Raw genomic sequence first — 22,072 nt, forward strand, 5'->3', positions numbered from 1 at the left:
GATATATATCACATTAGTAAATAATTAATTTGAGCAGAGCTTTATTTAATTGAAATGATTTTATTGATTATTTTTTGCTGTTGAATAACATTTTTTTTGTTAAATCAACTTTTTGAGACTTCTTAAAAAATCTTCTTAAAATTTGATATTCTTTTTTATATATAAAAAATGTTTAACTTTCTGACAAATACAAATGAAAGCAGAGCGTTTATTCAAATAAATATGGTAATGATAGGTTTAAACTGACCCTCTTCACAAATATTTTGTTCCCAAACCGGGTGCTGTACACCATGTTCCCCATTCAAATATATACAAACCCATCTTTATTTGATATTTACATACTAAAATATAATTTGTCCTAATTTGTTAAATGTTTTGAGGTTTATTTTATTTAACAGAAACATTTAAAGCATCCCTCCCCCCCCCCCCCCCCTATGCTTTAAACATTTATTATTATTAATCTTCATAGAACAAATTTGAATTTAAATAGTGTACAATTAACTTATAATAATATGTATATAAGAAACATACCATATTTGGGTAGAAAAATACCATATTTGGATAGATTGTGTTTTACCATTAACATATTTCTGGCAAAGAATTAATTAAGCACTTTTTTTATTATTATTACTGCGTTTACAAGTTACATTATGTTTTGAATAAATTATTTTGCTTGTTCGTCTACCTAGAGGTTGTTTTGTTTTTTAATGGCACTTATCTATTTTACCAGTTTAATAAAACGGTTCTTGGGTGTTCATTCAGTCCAGACCTTTTTGTGCTGATCATAGAGTTATTACAGGCCAACTAGAGTGCAAATTAGGCGACACTGACAGTGATGGGAATTTCCTTCCAATTTCCTTCCTTGTTCGCTTCGCTAGTAAGAATTCTTGTTGAGGTGCTGATATTGTAATGTTATTACGTAATAGCATTATAATTTGTTCATTTCATTTTGATTTTAAAATCAAAGTGGGAGTGCTCTTTAACGAAAGACATTTACATTTAAAGATCCTCATTCAAATATAAACTATAAAGAACGTTAACAGTATAAAATGTATCAATATTTACAACAAAAATATATTGTTTGAAATCTATCAACCGGCGATTATCCTTTTTAGTTTTTGTTTGTTTCTTCGATGCTCAATTTGATAGGATCGTAAAACACGGTGGTGCCACTGGTTCCCTCTCCTGGAATCGGAGCAGCAGCAGCGTCGCCAACTTCTTGAACAGGCCGTCTAACGCGCATGCTCCGCCAGAACTCTCTTATTTGGCGTGATATGTCTTGTTCTAGAACTCCTGGTTGTGACGTAATTTGAATACGGTCATCATTATCCCCTTCCTCCATACCTGCATAAGTAAGAATATCATTATACTATCAGTTCACTACATACATAATGCACTGGTTAATGATATATTTAGACAACTCAGTGGCAGTTTTAATTTGGGTATGCAAATTAAAGTGTGAATTTTACAAAAAAAACAAGACAGGGTGCAAACAATATACACGAACACGTGCGAGCAGAGCAAACAAACAGTCATGACATTAATTTTACATAATTCAGATACAAGTTTAACAGTACAGCAAAGCAATGCATTTTACTAATTTTGATGCATTGTATGTTATGCGCAAATTGAAGAATTTGTGCAATTTGAAATTTGCGCAATTTGTTGAACACAAAACAATTATTATTACATGCATTATTTATTTTTTTTAATTTAATTTTATTTTATTCATTTCGGCAATAAACATAAAATAATAATTACAAAACATTGAAATATACATATATATGAAGTACAAGACACGAAGCCGAGGAGAGACAAAGGCATTAAACAAAACGCTGTCACCGGTAAGGTGTGTCTCTCCAAATAATATAATACTAAAAAATAGGCCTACTTTGCGCACTGTTACAACCGCTAATGTAGAAAACGCCAGCTAATGTCGAAACAACCGTTAATGTAGAACAATCCACCGATAATGTAGTAAAACCTCCAGCTAATGTAGAAACACCAACAGCTTATGTAGTAAATATAAATCAACACCAGCTAATGTAGAAACGGTCAACAGCTTATATGTAGCGAAAATTACCTTCCAGCTTATGTAGTTACTATCGCCAGCTAATGTAGAAAATGTTAAATACTTTTCAAAAATGTCTAAATCATGTGCAAATGCATCGATCTTTACTTAGGCTAGCTATCAGTCCACCTCCCGTAAGCAAACAACTTTCTAAAACGACCACACATCGTAAGCAACCATCTCTGTTAAGGTTGTTTCTAGTTACATATTCATCATTCATTATATCGATCCCTGGTCACCCCAAGTAATTTGGTACATTCCATTCATTAAAAAAACCGAACCGAACCGAAGGTTCTACAAAGGCTATATAGGCATACGGACGAGTACAATAAAGATATAAATATTATTATATAGAACATTTAAAAAAAAGCTTTATGTTATGACTCATTGAATCATAATGTTTAGGGCAATACTATGGTCCGATTGGCTGACAATCGGGGCTGTATTGGTATTTATAGATTGAATGACAGATACAGATATATTGATCAAGTCCATTGTATCTCTGTTGTATTAACAAAAACAGAGATACAAACAGATAACAGAAATACAATGGCCTTGATCAATTCATAAAATGGAATACGCACACTGTTCCATTTTTCCTCAATATTATGTCAAATCTTACCAGTCGAAGCGGGAATAATAGCGGTAGCTTCAACTTGGCCAGGACGACTTAACTATGAAGATACAAATATATGAGTTTAAAGATGTCTTGTTCACTTTTTTAGATTTTTTTTAATATGCCATTTTACTATCACATAATAGTTATTCAGTTATTCACTTTGACCAAAAATTGGATCGAAAAAAAATTATTTACCTGAAAAAACTGTAATTTAAAGCAAAAAACAGTCAAATTGGCTGCCAGCCAATGAGTTTTGGTCGAATTTAACGGTTTATTTTGTCATTTTATAAGTGAAAACATTATTTTTCAGGGTTTTTTCTATACTTAGGCCTAAGTGATTAACTTTGTTAAAACTATAAAATGGCCTTTCAAAGTCTGATTTCATTAATCTTCATTTTTCATGTTTTTGGGGACGATACATCTTTAACTGATTGAATTAATAAAGTCGATGACTATTAACGGCGTCTATCCTTTCTTAAACTATTTGGCATATAGGCCTAGTTCTATTTACATGTATTTTACAGATATTAGGCCTACATACGATTATCCTTTTTAGTTTTCGTTAGTTTTTTTCAATGCTCAATTTGATAGGATCGTAAAACACGGCGGTGTCGCTGGTTCCCTCTCCTGGAATCGGAACAGCAGCAACAGCACCAGCGAAGTCAATACTAATTTGTCGGGTGGCCGCTTACTGGAGGTATTTTATCATACAATCTCATTTTTAGTTAAAAAAAAGTGGCCGCGGCCGCTTACGGGAGGTACCAAATGCATGGAAGAACAAACGGGCTTTTGAGAGTGCGGCCGTTAAAAGGGAGATGGCCGCTTACGAGGAGATGGTCGCTCACGGAGTTCAACCTGTATAACTAAAGTCGTGCAGCGCGTAAAACGATGCCTACTGCCACCACCCCAAAGACGATGACAAGGTGTGAAGAAAAAACTATTAAGATGTAGGCCTATATCAAGATATCTAAAAAATTGCATAAAACGAATGTCCAAAATTGTCTTACCTCTGCATTTAACGTATGTTACGCTAAAAAGGTGTAGCCAAGTCGCTTCGTAAGAAACTCTTGATCGTCAAAAAAATATCTTACGATCGACATCTACTGCTACCGACATAATAATGTGACTAAAACTAAAATAAAAATCAATAAATGTTGACTTGATTTTATTACCTCATATCATAATTATGCTTAATCGGCCAATCAATGAAAAGATATTCAATACGGCACGACACCCTTTAGACAATTCAAAACCGATGATGGGGAAAAAAAATGTGCACTAGCGCGAGTTAGTTTTCTCACGCTTGCTTACTTTAGATGATTCGCATGATTCGTTTTCGAGAAAGCCTTTTCACCACTATTCGTCGCTCTCGATCTCGTGTCGCGTGTTTCCAATAAAGTCACTAATTTTAATACCTTTAATTCTTTTTCTTCCCATTGAGACGTGACATAGAGCCACACTTGAGCATGTTTAGGCTTAGTTACTAGCCCTATGCATAGAAAAGTTAAGCATACGTTTATTTAATAAACCTTTTTTAAACTTTTGTTGAAACAATATTTATAGCTAGCGTGAGCTTAGGGTGCTATGAAAAGTGTTTTTAAAAGTCTTTTTTATCATCTGTGTAAGTTGTTTATTTTTTTGCCGGCAACACATTTTTTGGTCTTAAAAAAAAAGAAAACTTTTCCTACCGACCTACCCATTTTTGGGATTTACCCAAAACGTGGCCAACACAATACATTTTTTTTGGCCTTATTTAATATTTTAAATCGCATGTGCTTGTTCTCTCTGCTTTTATATATGAAAGATATATCACATTAAAAAATAAATTGGTTTGAGCGGATCTTTAATTGAAGTAAAGTTATATAATGAAATTGATATTGATATACACTGTGTTGTTTTTTTGATGGATTTTAAGCAGTGAAAAAACTATTTTTTTTCAATCACACAGTGATGTAGGCCAATCTTTTAAGAACATTTTACAGTAAATTTTTTTCTCATACGATCCTCCGTTCAAGGGTTACGATTTTTTAATAAACATGGTGTCCTGAATCCTAATTATGCCATATCAAAATCACCTTCCACTTTCACTTCCCCATAAAAGAACCCCCAGCGCCCGGAAACCACACACTGTGAAGGTCATTGACGTGAAAACTCGGGATTCCACAAAACCCGGTAATATCATTCATTTGAAGTACGATTTCTAAGCTAAGTACTGTAGTAGATACTTCAGCAGAAGTTGTAACGACGCCATTCGCCATTGTGGTAAGTGTATGTTCAACGTTCAAAATAGTCGGTATAGCAGCTCGAGGGATGTATAATTGCTACCTTCTTCCAGTCGTCTTTGCGCTAATAAGTACGCTAAAAATAGATATAAATCGTAATGATTGGTGGTTAAATCGCAATGGTTGGATTGTTCCATTATTAGGTAGGGCAACCTTAGAACAACCTAGAACGTTTTAAATAATCAAACATACACAATAATAGAAACAATGTAAACTCATTCAAAACATTGAATACAAAACAAACATAATACATTTTTAAGAAAGAATATTTTTCAATTGATATACTATTCATAATAATATTAAATATAGCAACGAATTTTAACTTGGACTGTACGATTGTTTCAATTATCGACCCTGAACAAAGCGATTGACGTCAGCAATGTCCTACCCACACTATTATGCAATTGTATTACAACTTTGAACTGTTTTATTTAAAAAAGGTTTTTTCTTTCCATTGCTGTTGCAAAATTAGTTGTTGTATTAGTGTAGTTTTAGTTTGAAAATAAGTTTTGTAATAGCGTCGAGTCAAATTTTATGTCGTTATCTCAAATATGTTTTATTTTAGTTTCAGTTTTTATTTTCTATTTTTTTTGTATTGAATTTTGTAATTGGTATGGACGCACCATCTACGCATGTTGCCACTGTTAAAAAAGTGTTGTTCCAAATAAATATTATTTATGTTGATATCACATGGGCATGAATGAACTTCTTAAAAGAGGGTAGCAACGGGTTTTAATGTGCTTAGCAAACAATAATATTTATAAAATACTTTTAAATAATGTTTTACCTGCTCCATGGTTAGAAAAAAGAGCACAATTCTTACAGTAGTACAGGTATCACAATATGCCATGTTAAAATAATTAATTTGAGCAGAGCTTTATTTAATTGAAATGATTTTATTGATTTTTTTGCTGTTGAATAACATTTTTTTTGTTAAATCAAATTGTTATCTTTTTCAAAAATTTTCTTAAAATATAATATTCTTTTTCTATATATAAAAAATGTTTAACTTTCTGATAAATACAAATGAAAGCAGAGCGTTTATTCAAATAAATATGGTAATGATAGGTTTAAACTGATCCCCTTCACAAATATTTTGTTCCCACACCGGGTTCTGTACACCCATGTTGCCCTGCTTCAAATACATACAAACCTATTTTTATTTGATTGTTATTTTATGGAATAGCTAAAAATAGTAATTTGGTTCTGTTGATCCTTTTGTGCTGGTTTATTACAGACCAACTAAAGTGCTTACTAGGTGACAGTGATGGGAATTTAGTTCCATGATACAATGAAAATTTATATTTTTTAATTGTTTGTATCCATTTTCATCGCTCAAAGCAAATAAAATGTCAACTATGAAGCACGGGTAACTCATATAACATAATGGAATCTATTATATTAATATTTATTGTTGGCAATTGTAATTTTCTCACGCTAAACTTGCTTTAGAAAATTCATGATTCGCATGAATCGTTTTCGAGAAAAGCGATCTGTTGTACTTGCACGTGGTATTTGTGGCCAATTTTCACCACTATTCGTCGCGCTCGATCCCGTGTCGCGTGTTTCCAATAAAGTCACTATATTGTACACCCTTTCGTGTGTTACACTGAGCTCCACCCAAGTTGCCACCAGTGGAACACAATTATATAAAATAGAAATAATGTCAGTAAATCTATATTTTCGTATGTTAATTTTTTCTTTCTTTGGTGACACTCTATAAGTATGAGTCCGACTCGGGGTACGACTGCCATTTCCAGCTCTGGATAATTAATATTTCATTATTAAAATTATTTTTTTTAATTTATTTAAAATTAATCTACTGTTATGTATTGTCTATTAGTAATTATAAGTATTAAATTGATTGTTATTGTTGTAGTGTAGGCCTACACAGTTATTGTATGATTAATGTTAGCTTAGTTTCGATGTGTTCTTGCATGGCTGATTAGACCGATCCATTTCTAAAGGAAAGTGTATTGAATGATCTGAAATGTGTTTCTGTCCACCGGGCGATGCAGGCACCTTGTGGATGCCGATTCTGTTCCTGTATTTTGAACCAGACATACGACGACGAGTGTGAGTACTGTATGAATATTTTATACTTGCGGGATGTTGTAGACAACTGTGAGTAGGTTAGATGAAGATTTTGAGTAATTTGTAAAGGGTGTATACGCTGCATTAGCGCCGTATGTACCACCGGGCGATGCAGGCACCGTGTGGATGCAGGCTCTGTTCCTGTATTTTGAACCAGACAACGAATGAGTACACTATTGATATATTTTATTTTATTATTACATTTATTACAAAGGCTACTGAAGATGTTTTTTCACTTTATTAAAGAACGGTAATGACCAATTATTATATTTATCTATGAGTATTAATCGGTCGAACCGGTTCCTGGTCACCCTGAAATATTCCGAGTAATTTGTTCAAATCATAAAAACGGAGATATTATATATTGCTATTTATTTACTGTATTTCTAATTTAAAGAAATATTTAGACTAAAAGGCCTATAAATCCAGAATAAGAGAATACAAACATTCCAACAGTATTCAGATCTAAAAATCAGTGCTGAACGTATGAACCAACTTTATATCATCGAGTAAAATTCTAGAAGTAACGCGCGATTTACCGAATTTTGCCCTTACGTAAATGTTATATAGATGTCAAAGTTTTTACGTATATTATACATACGGTTATCCTTTTTAGTTTTGTTAGTTTCTTCAATGCTCAGTTTTATAGGATCGTAAAACACAACGCTGCCGCTGGTTCCCTCTCCTGTGGCAGCAGCAGCGTCGCCAACTTCTTGAACAGGTCGTCTAACGCGCATGCTCCGCCAGAACTCTCTTATTTGACATGATATTTCTTGTCCAGGAACTCCTGGTTGTGGAATAATTTGGATACTCTCATCATCATCTCGTTCCTCCGGTGATACTTGAATCGGTGGTATAGGCCTATCGATAACTTTGCAATCACTTGCTGTTTGTTTGTTTAGGAATTTCTGATATTTCTGGCATAACCTGATTCGATCTCGCAACCATATCTCGTCGTTCCTCCGATAGTTGATCCGGTATACCGATATTTCCATTATCGTTCTTCTTTTGGCTTTTCGATTGTTCGAGAATAGCTGTTTGTGTTTCTTGAGTCGGTGGTATATCGATGTCTACATCATCGTTTATCTGACCTTCTGGTGATTCCTTCTCTGGCGGTTCAACGGGGTATTTCTTTGGTTCCATCTGCGTAAAGAATAGTGTACACAAATATTATGTGGACTGTACTGTACTACGATGCTACAAAATATACTAGCGTGTACGCGTAAATAACAATACCTACTGCCAACAAAAACTATTTAAGATGTAGGTCTATATCAGGACACCTAAAAAATGCATAAACATACCAATGTCAAAAATTGTCTTACCTCGGCATTTAACGTATGTACACTAAAATTTTATACCATTCGATCCCGCGATGGCATGGAGTCTAGTTTGCAAGAAAAAAACTACTGCTACCGAACTAACAATTCCTGTCCGCCGGTTTGTCTGACTTGATTTGACACAATATAAAGTCAATTTTACTCAATAATCAGTCAATATTGAATGCGTACATTGGAAAGCACTGTATACCAGACTTCATGATAAAACCAACCAATCAAAAATGTTTAAGGCAGTACACTGTGGTCCCATTGGCCGACTTGTTCGGGGCTTTTCAACAACATTTATAGATAGGTATTTTCCAGACCGTCAGATTATAACTATAATCAATAGATACGATATACTTTGTATTTATTTCCTATACTTGATTTAACATTATCAATACCGGTCATGGTTTGTATTGATTTTTGATTTTTGCAAACATTTCTTTCCTCGGAATGAAAAGTGACCCAAATGATTAAAACTTATTATGGAAGCTGTTGAATGGTAGATATGAATTCATATAAAAATGTTGTCTATCGGGTGTCATGACGTCATCATATGGCCAGTTGAATTAAAAAAGTCGGATTTCCATCTCTTTCGTAAAAGCTCATCGCGTTTAAAATAGCGCGCATCTCACGTTTACGTGCCCAAATATCTTCAATTTGTATTAATGTAATTATTGAGATAATTATCTTCTAAAATTGTTATCTTTATATGTCACTTTGATGACGTCATCGTGTTAAAAATTGGATTAAAAGGTGGGTCACGTAATTTCGTCTATGCTACACTGTATATACAGTGTATTCAGTAAATACTGTAATATCCTGTATGCTACAAAATAGGTACAATTCAGCACTGTAAACATATTTAATTCATAGAATGTCATAATAATATTGTCGACGTTCATATGATTTGAATATGTGCATGTTGCATTTCCGCAGATAACCCAAATCTAGTTTGACATAGTGTTAGTGCCTCATATTATATATAATATGCTTAATCGGTCAATCAATGAAAACGACGAATGCATCACTTATAGGACAAACTAGTTTTTTATATTTTGTTTGTTTAGTTTTATTTTATTTAGCAGAAACATTTAAAGCACCCCCCCCCCCCCTACGTTTTTAACATTTACTATTAATATTCTTCATAAAACAAATTTGAATTTATAATATGTATATAAGAAACATACCATATTTGGATAGAAAAATACCATATTTGAAAAGAAACATACCATATTTGGATAGATTGTGGTTTACCATTAACATATTTTTCTGGCAACGAATTAATAAGCACTTCTTTTTTTTATTATTACTGCGTTTACAAGTTACATTATGTTTTGAATAAATCATTTTGCGTGTTCGTCTACTAGAGGTTGTTTTGTTTTTGAATGGCACTTTTCTATTTTACCAGTTTAATTAAAGGTTCTTGGGGTGGTCATGATTCAAAGTTGCTTATACGTTTTGATAAGTTAAGTTGTATGTACATTATTTACACCTGATTCCATAAAACATTAATTTGGTCCAGTCCGTGCTGATCGTAGAGTTATTAGAGGCCAACTAGAGTGCTAACTAGGCGACGGTGAAGTAAATTCTTCCCGCCTTGTTCGCATTACTGCATTTATAATATTTTTTGAGTTAGGCCTACATATTTTGATCAACTTGCAACACTGAAAATCGGCTGAAATCGAAGTGGAAGTGCTCCAGCGAAAGACAAAACAAAATTACATTTATTAAAGATTTTTCTTTCACTTTTATTAATGAACGTTAACAGAGTCGTCTCAAATATATTTTCGAAATTGTGTACAAATAAATGACATAAATGTCAATAATCTATCTGCGATCAATAACCAATTATATTTATCTATCTATGAGTATGGATCGACTTGGACCACACTCGTAAAATAATAATAAAATCTAAAATGTTTAGTGTATAAATTTTAAAAATCAACTATCAATCTGCGATCGATAATCATTTATATTTATCTATGTATACCATTATTATTATATGATCACGGTGAAATATTCCGAGTAATTTGGTAATACCATAACAACAGAGATATAATAATTGCTATTTATTTCAAGACAGTTTTTCTAAATTAAAGAAATATAATTACACTAAAAAGTTAAGGCCTGTAAATCAAGAATAAAATGATACAAACATTCCAACAGTATTACAAGTTACAGTTTGAATATTTCCCAGCTTGTCAATACAATATTATTATCCTTTAACAATGCACTAAAATATACAGAATATAGAATCTTTATTGATCCAACGTATTGTTGACAAATTACCATAAAACGCTCAAAAGCAATACAAAAGAAAACATACTACTCATACTACTCAATTAAAAAAAAAAAGCAAAAATACCGTGTGCCGTTGGTCTTGGGTTCCATCTGCGTAAAGAAAAGCGTAGGCCTATACCAATATTATGTGAACTAAACGATGCTACAAAATACCCTCGGGACCGGGAAAAGTGGCAGCTTAGTGAGGTGACGGGAATGTTCTTCACAGAAATGTACTTAAAACCGCTTCGAAATAAAGCTAATACAATATAAAGCACACTAAATATAATTTTTTTTGGTCAAAAGTCAATACGAATTTTTCGGGTGTCCGCTTACGGGAGGTAATTTACCATACAAACAATCTAATTTTTAGCTTTTGAAAGTGCGGCCGTTAAGGGAGATGACCGCTTTTAAGGCCAATTTACACAGATTCTATATTTTTAGTATTACCGTTACCACTCGTCTGTGTAAATTGGCCTTTACGGGGAGGTGGCCGCTCACAGAGGTTAAACTGTATAGGCTCTACTAAAGTGCATGCGTAAAACAATGACAAGGTATGAAGAAAAACTATTTAAGATGTAGACCTAATATCAAGACATCTAAAAAATTGTATAAAACATGCAATGTCCAAAATTGTCTTACCTTTGCATTTACCGATGTACGCTAAAAAGTTTAGCCAATATTGTTACCAGTTGATCCCGCGAGGGAGTCTAGTTTGTAAGAAAAGCTCTTGATCGTCAAAAAAATATCCCACAAACAACTGCTACTTACCGAAAAAACAGTGTGACTAAAATAAATAACAATCAATGAATGTTCTTGAACAAGATGTCTGTCAACTTATTGGTTATCCGCACTTGGTTGAATTTTTCAGGATAGGTCCCTAATTGTTGTGTGAAAATAAAATAAGTTGTCATTGTCATAACAATATGAAGCACGGGTGACGTAACTCACGGGTAAAAAATGTAACATAATGAACAGTCCTATCCTATTATAATAGTATTTAGTATTGACAATGTGACTAAAACTAAATTAAAAATCAATCAATTTTCTCACGCTTGCTTTAGGAAATGAAAAGATTCGCATGATTCGTTTTCGTGAAAAGCGAGCTGTTGTACTTGCACGTGGTACTTGTGGCAAATTTTCACCACTATTCGTCGCGCTCGATCCCGTGTCGCGTGTTTCCAACAATAAAGTCACTAATTGTAATACTCTTTCGTATGTTAATACACTGTGCTCCAGTGGACCCAAGTTGGCACCAGCGGAACACAGTTATACAAAATAGAAATAATGTCAGTAAATTTACTATATTTTCGTATGTTAATTTTTTCTTTCTTTGGTGACACCGATATTTCCATTATCGTTTTTTTGGCTTTTCGGTTGGTCAGGAGTTGCTAGTAGATGTGCACCTGAAATAACTTGAATACTTTCAGTACTATCTCCTTCTTCCGATTCTTGAATCGGTGGTAGGCCTATACCGATATTTTCTACATCATCGTGTATCTGGCCTTCTGGCGGTTCGGGGTATTTCTTGGGTTCCATCTGCGTAAAGAATAGCGTATACCAAATATTATATGGACTGGCCCCTGTACTACTGGCCATATAAATAAAATCATTGTATAAGTATATACAAATATTGAATCGGTCAACTTACCTCATTTGTTACACAAATTTGCCGTCGTAGGCCTACCAATGTAAAAACCGAATCGCAATAAATACTAAAGGAATGTGTTTTATATAAGATATCCTGGACGTGTAGGCAGTAGTACTAGTAGTGAGTAAAAGACTGTGATTGGATGATGTGTGGTGAGGTAAGCAGTAGGAGTGAGTAAAAGACTGTGATTGGATGATGTGTGGTGAGGTAAGCAGTAGGAGTGAGTAAAAGACTGTGATTGGATGATGTGTGGTGAGGTAAGCAGTAGGAGTGAGTAAAAGACTGTGATTGGATGATGTGTGGTGAGGTAAGCAGTAGGAGTGAGTAAAAGACTGTGATTGGATGATGTGTGGTGAGGTAAGCAGTAGGAGTGAGTAAAAGACTGTGATTGGATGATGTGTGGTGAGGTAAGCAGTAGGAGTGAGTAAAAGACTGTGATTGGATGATGTGTGGTGAGGTAAGCAGTAGGAGTGAGTAAAAGACTGTGATTGGATGATGTGTGGTGAGGTAAGCAGTAGGAGTGAGTAAAAGACTGTGATTGGATGATGTGTGGTGAGGTAAGCAGTAGGAGTGAGTAAAAGACTGTGATTGGATGATGTGTGGTGAGGTAAGCAGTAGGAGTGAGTAAAAGACTGTGATTGGATAGTGTTGATGTCATAACATAAGTAGTGGGTGTAAAATATCGGAAGTAACTTTAATTAGTATTCATGAACTACATTTGATAAATGGAAACGAACGCGAGTCATATATGTGCTGCGTCACACGTACAGTTTTTTAATAGGAAATATAGGCTATGTAGAATAATATGCCCGAATATGACTGGAAAATAAGGATTTATTACGAATTATCTTATATAATATAACATTAGGTACATTAAAAAAAAACAATAACTTGGCTCCTAGTAGGCCTACAATAATTTATTTCTTGTATATGTTTTAATTTCATTAAAAAACAACAGATTATTTCTCCACATTGGACAAAGATAGAGAAAATACCTAGCTTTAGGAAACACTTCATCAGAGCACAAATGGTTTTTAGGTGATCACATGCAGATTCCCTGGGGGTAATGAATCAATGTTTTGTTGTTTCTGTTGTTGTATAATTGTAACTGTATTTATACATATATTTTGTGTAGTATGCCCCTACGTGAAGTCCCCAATGAACCACTGAGGTAAAAGACAGACTGCCCACGCCCGTCACGTGTAGGCCTATATTGTGCGGTTTATCTACTAGATCGGTTTAAGGCCTGCGCATTAACGCATAAATAAATATATTTATTGGTGCATGTCTTATCTTCAATATATGTATTGTTTTTAATAATAATAATAATAATGATAATAATATACCACATGTATATAGCGCCCTTTTCATGAAAAAACATGCTCATGCGCTTTACATAGATACATAAAAAACAGACAAAAAGTTACATAGATACATATATATATAAAATTATGGATACAGTTTAAAATATATCTATTTAAAAACGTAGTTAAATTTATATTCAGTTTCTTTATTAAAAATTAGGCTTATTATATACCGTTTACAAAAATCAAAAACACTAGGCCTATATTAAAACATAAAAAATACAACATTAAAAAGTATGACAAATTAGATTAGATTATAATAAGCATTTTGTCACAACCTCTTAAAAAATACCATTATTATATAGATCGTTAAAAATTAAAAATACATAAATTTCAACATAACAAAATACAACATCGTACTTTTTATAATAATCATTACTATGTAAACTTTCTGATATTCATATTTTTATATATACATATTTTAATTGTTTTAACTCTGAGCAAATAAATTTCTCCTTTGGAGATCAATACAATTATTCTGATTCCGTTTATGTAAAATCCACCAAGTTTTTAGCCCTCTAGTCGGTCCTACTAAAACACCCGTAGTGCCACGGGAATCTAAAAAATCTAGCATAGTTTTTTGTTACCAGTCGATCCCGAGAAGAGTCTAGTTTGTAAGAGAAAAGCCTCTTGATCTTCAAAAAAATATCCCACAAACGATATCAACTGCTGCCGAAATAACATGTGACTAAAAATACATCCGTCAAGAAGTCCGTCAACTCATTTTAACTTCCGTGGCTGTGCTATCGACCAATCGATCAAACAATGCGACACTCACATGTGATCCTTTTTACCCAATTGAAAACCGATGGGGAAATAGTGCCATGATCATTTCTTTCTGTGCTCTGCTTCTGCGGAATTCAGATTTTCGCTTCTGCAAGTCGTCAATACAATATTATCCTTTAACAAGGACTAAAATTATACAGTGCCATCTTTCTTGCTTCAATTGAGTCAATGAATACTATGTATCGATATTTCTATCGATGATTCTATTCTATGATGACATTGAATCTGGTATATTGTTTGTTTCTGAGACGATCTTCCGTTTCGACGACTTCGGACAAATGTAGTTATACTTATTTAATCTTTAATTCGTATTCCAATTTACATACAGCAAAATCAGAATATATAATATAATATTACCTACATTAAAAGCTTTTTAATATAGAATAAAAAAAATACAATAAAACGGAAACAACCCATGGACCAAACCTGCCTTGCCTACCGTACTGTTAACATTCCGCAAATCGAACGTTTCATATTAATTATCATCATCCTTGTTTAAATTGTTTGTCTTGAAGAAATATTTTTTCATAATTATTATTATTATTATTATAATGTCAAAGGTCCTACTGGGTCTATTTCCCTATGTATTATACAGATATACATCGATTATCCTTTTTAGTTTTTGTTTGTTTCTTCAATGCTCAATTTGATAGGATCATAAAACACGACGCTGCCGCTGGTTCCCTCTCGAGGAATCGGAGCAGCAACAACGTTGCCAACATCTTGAACAGGTCGTCTTACGCGCATGCACCGCCAGAATTCTCTTATTTGACGTGATAGTTCTTGTTCAGGAACTCCTGTTTGGGGAATAACTTGGATACTCTCATCATCATCTCGTTCCTCCGATACTTGTATCGGTGGTATACCGATATCTTGGATACTCTCATCACCATCTCGTTCCTCCGATACTTGAATCGGGGGTATACCGATAACTCTCAAATCGCTTTGTCGTTTTGGTTGTTTGTGAATTTCTGATTTTTTAATCGATCTCGCAACCACATCTCGTCGTTCTTCCGATAGTTGAATCGGTGTACCGATATTTCCATCATCGGTTTTTTGGCTTAGTGGATGTGCACCTGAAATAACTTGAATACTTTCAGTACTATCTCCTTCTTCCGATTCCTGAATCTGTGGTAGGCCTATACCGATATTTTCTACATCATCGTTTATCTGGCCTTCTGGCGGTTCGGGGTGTTTTTTGGGTTCCATCTGCGTAAAGAATAGCGTATACCAATATTATGTGGACTACTACGATGCAAAGTATTATACTGAAGTGTAGCACATAAATATAAAATACAATTCCTACTGTCATCACCAAAGATGATGACAAGGTGTGAAGAAAAAACTATTAAGATGTAGGCCTATATCAAGACATCTATGACAAATTGAAAAACATACAATATCCAAATTGTCTTACCTCTGCATTTAACGTATGTTTACGCTAAAAAGTTTTTGCCAATTTATACTTCGATCCCGCGACGGAGTTCTGTTTTTTATTGAGAAAGGATTCTCAAGTATTGTTATTCGATAAAAAAAATGGTAAAATAGGTATACAATGCTTTATTAATGATCAGCTAATGAAAACCACACACAGAGGATATCACTATTGCTTGCTTTTGATACGTCGTCAATGAGAGAATGTACACGCCTCAGCAAACAGCCAATCAAAACGTTTATAGATTTTAGACTCAGAAGTATTGTTATTCGATAAAAAGTGGTAAAATAGGTCTACAATGCTTTATATAATGATCAGCTAATGAAAACGACACACAGAGGATATCACTATTGCTTGCTTTTGATACGTCAATGAGAGAATGTACACGCCTCAGCAAACAGCCAATCAAAATGTTTAAAGTGGAGGTGTGTTGGGGCTTTTCCAAAACGATATTTATTATACTAATTATAGATTTCAGACTCAGATTTATTAGTCAACGTGGAAATTCATGTCAGGCTCTTTATTCAAACAACGCTTTTGCCGATCAGAGGTGCCTCATTCTAAAATAAACAATAGAGTTACAAAAGTAAATTATGCATCAAAACTAAATTTAAACTTAATAAAAAACGGTCAGCAAATAAATTTAAATAATATATAAAAATAGAATTACAGCCAATACTTAACTCAAAGTGGAGAACAATGTAGGTAAAACTAAATAAATAAACAAATAATTTCTTAATTTATGTGGTGGGCGGTAAATCTGTAAGTATATTATTCTTTCTATATCTCCAAGCAGCAGTAAGTAATGTTTACAATGGTAATCAACAATTTCACCTATTTAAAGGAAATAATACAAGGTCATCAATACTACGTGACGTTGATAAACAATATTACATTTTCCCAGAAAGAATCATCACAAAATATATAAGATCATTGAATTAAAATGAAGTCTCTTATAAAAAGTTTTCCACATTCAAATAAAAAGTGGTCTGTATTTTCTACTGTATTGTAATTACATAGACTGTAGGAAATGATAAATTATGCCTCGCATTTTTTGATGATGGTAAAACGATGCCTCGCATACATTTCTGACTTGCCTCGCTTGCATTTCGCGCAGATGTCTCGTACAATTTATATTACCTTGTAATTAGAAGACATCCTTATTCCACTGGTAAGCTAAGAAGGTTATGGCTACAGGTGCATGAAGGTATTTGCATTCAGATAACCACATGTATGCAAATTAGCCAAATCTGCACCAGGTGTACATTTTACATCCGATCTAGCTTCCCGAGATTCCTGAGATGTTTGCCAACTTATGAAATAGCGCCCGCTGGTGCTTTTGAACGGCGATGTTTAAACCACCTTTATTTAAAGTGGCAAAATTCATTCAGATTTGTTTTCTTATATCTAGGCTGCTAGAATGATAGCGTTTATCAATTTGATTCATGGTAGTGTCTTCTTTACCCCAGCACTTTTACCTGTACATCATTTGATTTTTGGAAAAAATGATGATGTTTCTATTATCCGTTGTTGATAAATGATACCATTACATTAACCAACATCGGCTTTCTTTCAACACACCTACATATTCAAAGCCCCTCAGCGAGTAATAGCCCTCCTATTTCAGGCACCTCTGGCTGCCCATAGAGTTTTAATCAGAAACTCTAAATGCAAAGAATATTTGTATGCTATACTGAACTAAGGCGCTTATTAGACTACTGGGCATATTTGATCATTCACAGTTGTTTTAAACATTCTTTATATTTGTTTTTTAGCTCACCAGCACTCATTGTATATAATACTTAGAAAAAGGTTACAATTTGTATGTAACAATGCTATATTAAATGATAAATAAAGAGGGCTTTATTTAGTGGTGGCACAATGTCTAGTGTAAAGATGATCCTGGTTGTTAGACAAGTATATTGCATTTTGAAATATTAAAACCAGTTGTACCATCTTAGAATCTCTGCCTGTGTGATGAAGCATGACGTTGATAAGATGATTTGTATTAACATCTGCAACAAACGGGGTTCCCCACAAAAAAAGAAAAAAAGTTCTTTTTTGCTCTCCAAAAGGGCCAGTGGATCATCTTGAACCCTGTCGAGTAAAATTACGATACAAAAAGCCATCTTTTATTGTATTGCTTGAATGACTTTAGAAAGAAGAAAAGCTGTCTAGCGCCCTCTATTATACTTTAGAAAACTTTATTACAATACCAAATCATTATTGCTATTTTAATACACATTTTTATTCTCTCTGCATTATATGAGATATATATCACATTAGAAAATAATTAATTTGAGCAGATATTTATTTAATTGAAATGATTTTATTGATTATTTTTTGCTGTTGAATAACATTTTTTTTGTTAAATCAACGTTTTGAGACTTCTTAAAAAATCTTCTTAAAATTTGATATTCTTTTTTATATATAAAAAATGTTTAACTTTCTGACAAATACAAATGAAAGCAGAGCGTTTATTCAAATAAATATGGTAATGATAGGTTTAAACTGACCCTCTTCACAAATATTTTGTTCCCAAACCGGGTGCTGTACACCATGTTCCCCATTCAAATATATACAAACCTATCTTTATTTGATATTTACATACTAAAATATAATTTATTTTATTTAACAGAAACATTTAAAGCATCCCCCCCCCCCTATGCTTTAAACATTTATTATTATTAATCTTCATAGAACAAATTTGAATTTAAATAGTGTACAATTAACTTATAATAATATGTATATAAGAAACATACCATATTTGTGTAGAAAAATACCATATTTGGAGAGAAACATACCATATTTGGATAGATATTGTGTTTTACCATTAACATATTTCTGGCAAAGAATTAATTAAGCACTTTTTTTTTATTATTACTGCATTTACAAGTTACATTATGTTTTGAATAAATTATTTTGCTTGTTCGTCTAACTAGAGGTTGTTTTGTTTTTTAATGGTACTTTTTAATACTATTTTACCATTTGAATAAAAAGGTTATCATGATGCTCATGATTCAACGTTGCTTATACGTTTTGTAAAGTTAAGTTGTATGTACATTATGTACACTTGATTCCATAAAATAGTCATTTGGTCCAGTCCTTTTTGTGCTGATCATAGAGTTATAACAGGCCAACTAGAGTGCAAACTAGGCGACGGTGAAGTGAATTTTAAAAGTTGATGTGCTGATATTGGAATGTTATTTCGTAATACTGTAGCATTATAGTATTTTGTTATTAGGCCTCCATTTCATTTCGATTTTAAAATCAAAGTGGGAATGCTCTTTAACGAAAGACATTTACATTTACAGATCCTCATTTAAATATAAACTATAAAGAATGTTAACAGTATAAAATGTATAAATATTTACAACAAAAATATATTGTTTGAAATCGGCGATTATCCTTTTTAGTTTTTGTTTGTTTCTTCGATGCTTAATTTGATAGGATCGTAAAACACGGCGGTGCCGCTGGTTCCCTCTCCCGTGGTGGCAGCAGTAGCAGCGTCGCCAACTTCTTGAAAAGGTCGTCTAACGCGCATGCTCCGCCAGAACTCTCTTATTTGGCGTGATATTTGTTGTTCTGAAATTCCCGACGTAACACCCTCAAAGCCATCCTCTGATACTTGAATCGGTATACCGATATTATGACTATTGTTTATTTGACTTGCTGGTGGTGTATGTGAACTAACTTGAATATCCCCAACACAATCTCCTTCTTCCGATACTTGAATCGGTATACCGATATTATCTTTCTCGTCCTTTAATTGGCATTCCTGTTTAGGAACTCCTTGTGACGTAGCTTGAATCGTTATCTCGACCATATCTCGTTCTTCCACCGGTTGTTGAATCGGTATCTCGACTTCCGCCGGTTTTTCAATCGATATGCCGATAGCTTCTTTCTCCTTGTTTAAGCATTCCTGTTTAGGAACTCCTTGTGACGTAGCTTGAATCGGTATCTCGACCATACCTCGCTCCTCCGCCGATTTTTGAATCGGTATTCCGATAACTTCTTTCTCCTTGTTTATTTGGCATTCATGTTTAGGAACTCCTTGTGGAGCAGCAGCTTGAATCGGTATCTCGACCAAACCTCGTTCCTCCGCCGGTTTTTTAATCGGTATGCCGATAACTTCTTTCTCGTCCTTTATTACTTGGCATTTCGATTGTTTAGGAACTCTTTGTGACGTAGCTTGAATCGGTCTCACAACACCATCTTCTTCTTTTCCTTCTTCTGATACCTGATTCGGTATACCGATAACTTTGTTTTCATTGTTATTTTTACTTTCTGGATGTTCATGATATTTCTTGTGCTCCATACCTGCGTAAGTAAGGATATCATTATACTAAAAATGTGGACTTACATAATGTACTGGTTCTTCAACCAAAAACCCATTGGCTGGCAGCCAATTTGGTTATATTTGGGTTACTAATATATTTAGATAAAAGACAACCCATTGTGTGCATTTTTCAAAAAAAAAAAAACGGGGTGTAAACAATAATCGGGACATCTTATTCTATTTGACACAGGAAATGATCACAAACGTCGGTATGTACACGACGAACACGCATTTTGCGAGCGAAGCAAACAATTATGACATTAATTTAGACACAATAATACAGTAAAGCAATTTTAATGCATTATATCATGTATTATGCGCAATTTGAAGAATTTTTGCAATTTGTTGAACACAAAATAATATTAATAACACGAAACGTAGTAGACATAACATAGGCAAAAGGGGAAGCCCCGTATACTATTCACTCGTCAGCAATTAGCTCAACACCCATCCACGCGGCGCTGAGAGAGGATCGCTGTTTCTCTTAAAGTTAGGCCAAATCGTTTTATTTATATTTATAACATTTTATTATGTTAAGTTATTAATAAACAATTATTATTACATGCATTATTTATCAACATAGGCCCAAGTAAGATTATTGAGCTTTGGTTTAATCAAATAATACTGAAAAATACTTTGTGCAGTTTGACATTTTCTGCGCAATGTGAATTGAGCATTTATATTCAAAGGAAAGGAAATCCTTGCGCAATTTTAAATTGCACAAATCGTTCAAATAACAGTAACCCACTACTCCAATAGTAACCTCACAAAAATGTATGATGCAGTATTTTATTTTGAAAATAAGGAGATAGGCCTAATGCATATTGATCTCGGGAGTGGGGGAGGATTGACTGTTTTTGAGTTTATAAATAAAGTTAGAGTTAAACCAAATTTGTGTATTCCTACTGTTTTATTATTTTGCTATGGGTTGCTGACAGGAAAAATTGGGAGTGGGTTACTATTTTCAGGTGCCTAATTTAAGATTAGTAATAGTAACCCACTACTCTAATAGTAACCCCCTTCTAATAGTAACCCACCCTAAAAAAAAAATCAAAGAATAATAACCCAGGGTTACAATTAGAAGATTTACGGTATAACACATACACTGTACATATGATAAATATGTGATACCTTTTGTTACATGCCAAAACTACAATCTGATATAAAACCGTGCGGATCTGTCTCGCTAGTCAAATTTACATGGACACCCAATTGTTTTGTTTCATTGAATGTTATGTTACTATAATAAAACAAAATTAAAATAAAAATTGCTCAGAGAGCAGGGCTTCTGGGTGATCCCCCCCCCCCCCCTCCGGGCTCCCCGTGGCCCTTAACGTCCCCCAGTCGTAAATTGCTGGCTTCGCTCGCAAATAAATAATCGTTCTTTCAATCCAACCCTCACCTTTCTTTCAAATAAAATCTGTGCCGTTTATGCACAGCGCGCGTGTCGCTTATTTATAGAAGAAAAAAATTGATATGTAATGAAATAATCCACTTACCTCATTGGTAAGATTATAACGTTCCTGGAAGAATAATCAGGGCCTATATAAACCAAAACACAGAAACGAATTCGGTTGTTAACGAAAGGAATCTGTTTATTCAGAGTGTAGCTACTATATAGGCCTATATAGAAAATTCAATACACCTGGTCGAGTAGTTCGTCTTTCCCTATTATTGCGAATGCGACCAAAGATACTATAGCGCCACGATCTTTGAATGCGTCAATGTCATAAATTCTGGTTTTATATAGGCGTTATCACTACCCGATATCTGCGCCACTAACATAAAATAGTTCCGCAAGACTTTAAAAAAAAACATTAATTGAA

General features: G+C 33.7%; 1 protein-coding gene across 1 annotated transcript in view; it reads left to right on the plus strand.

Moving 5' to 3' along the window:
* LOC144852590 (kanadaptin-like) overlaps positions 1–22,072 on the plus strand; it is a 110,906-nt gene that overhangs the window by 47,706 nt on the left and 41,128 nt on the right. The window lies entirely within an intron of this gene.

This window comes from Antedon bifida, chromosome 9 (assembly GCF_963402885.1).
Source record: "Antedon bifida chromosome 9, ecAntBifi1.1, whole genome shotgun sequence".
Classification (NCBI taxonomy): Eukaryota; Metazoa; Echinodermata; class Crinoidea; order Comatulida; family Antedonidae; genus Antedon; species Antedon bifida.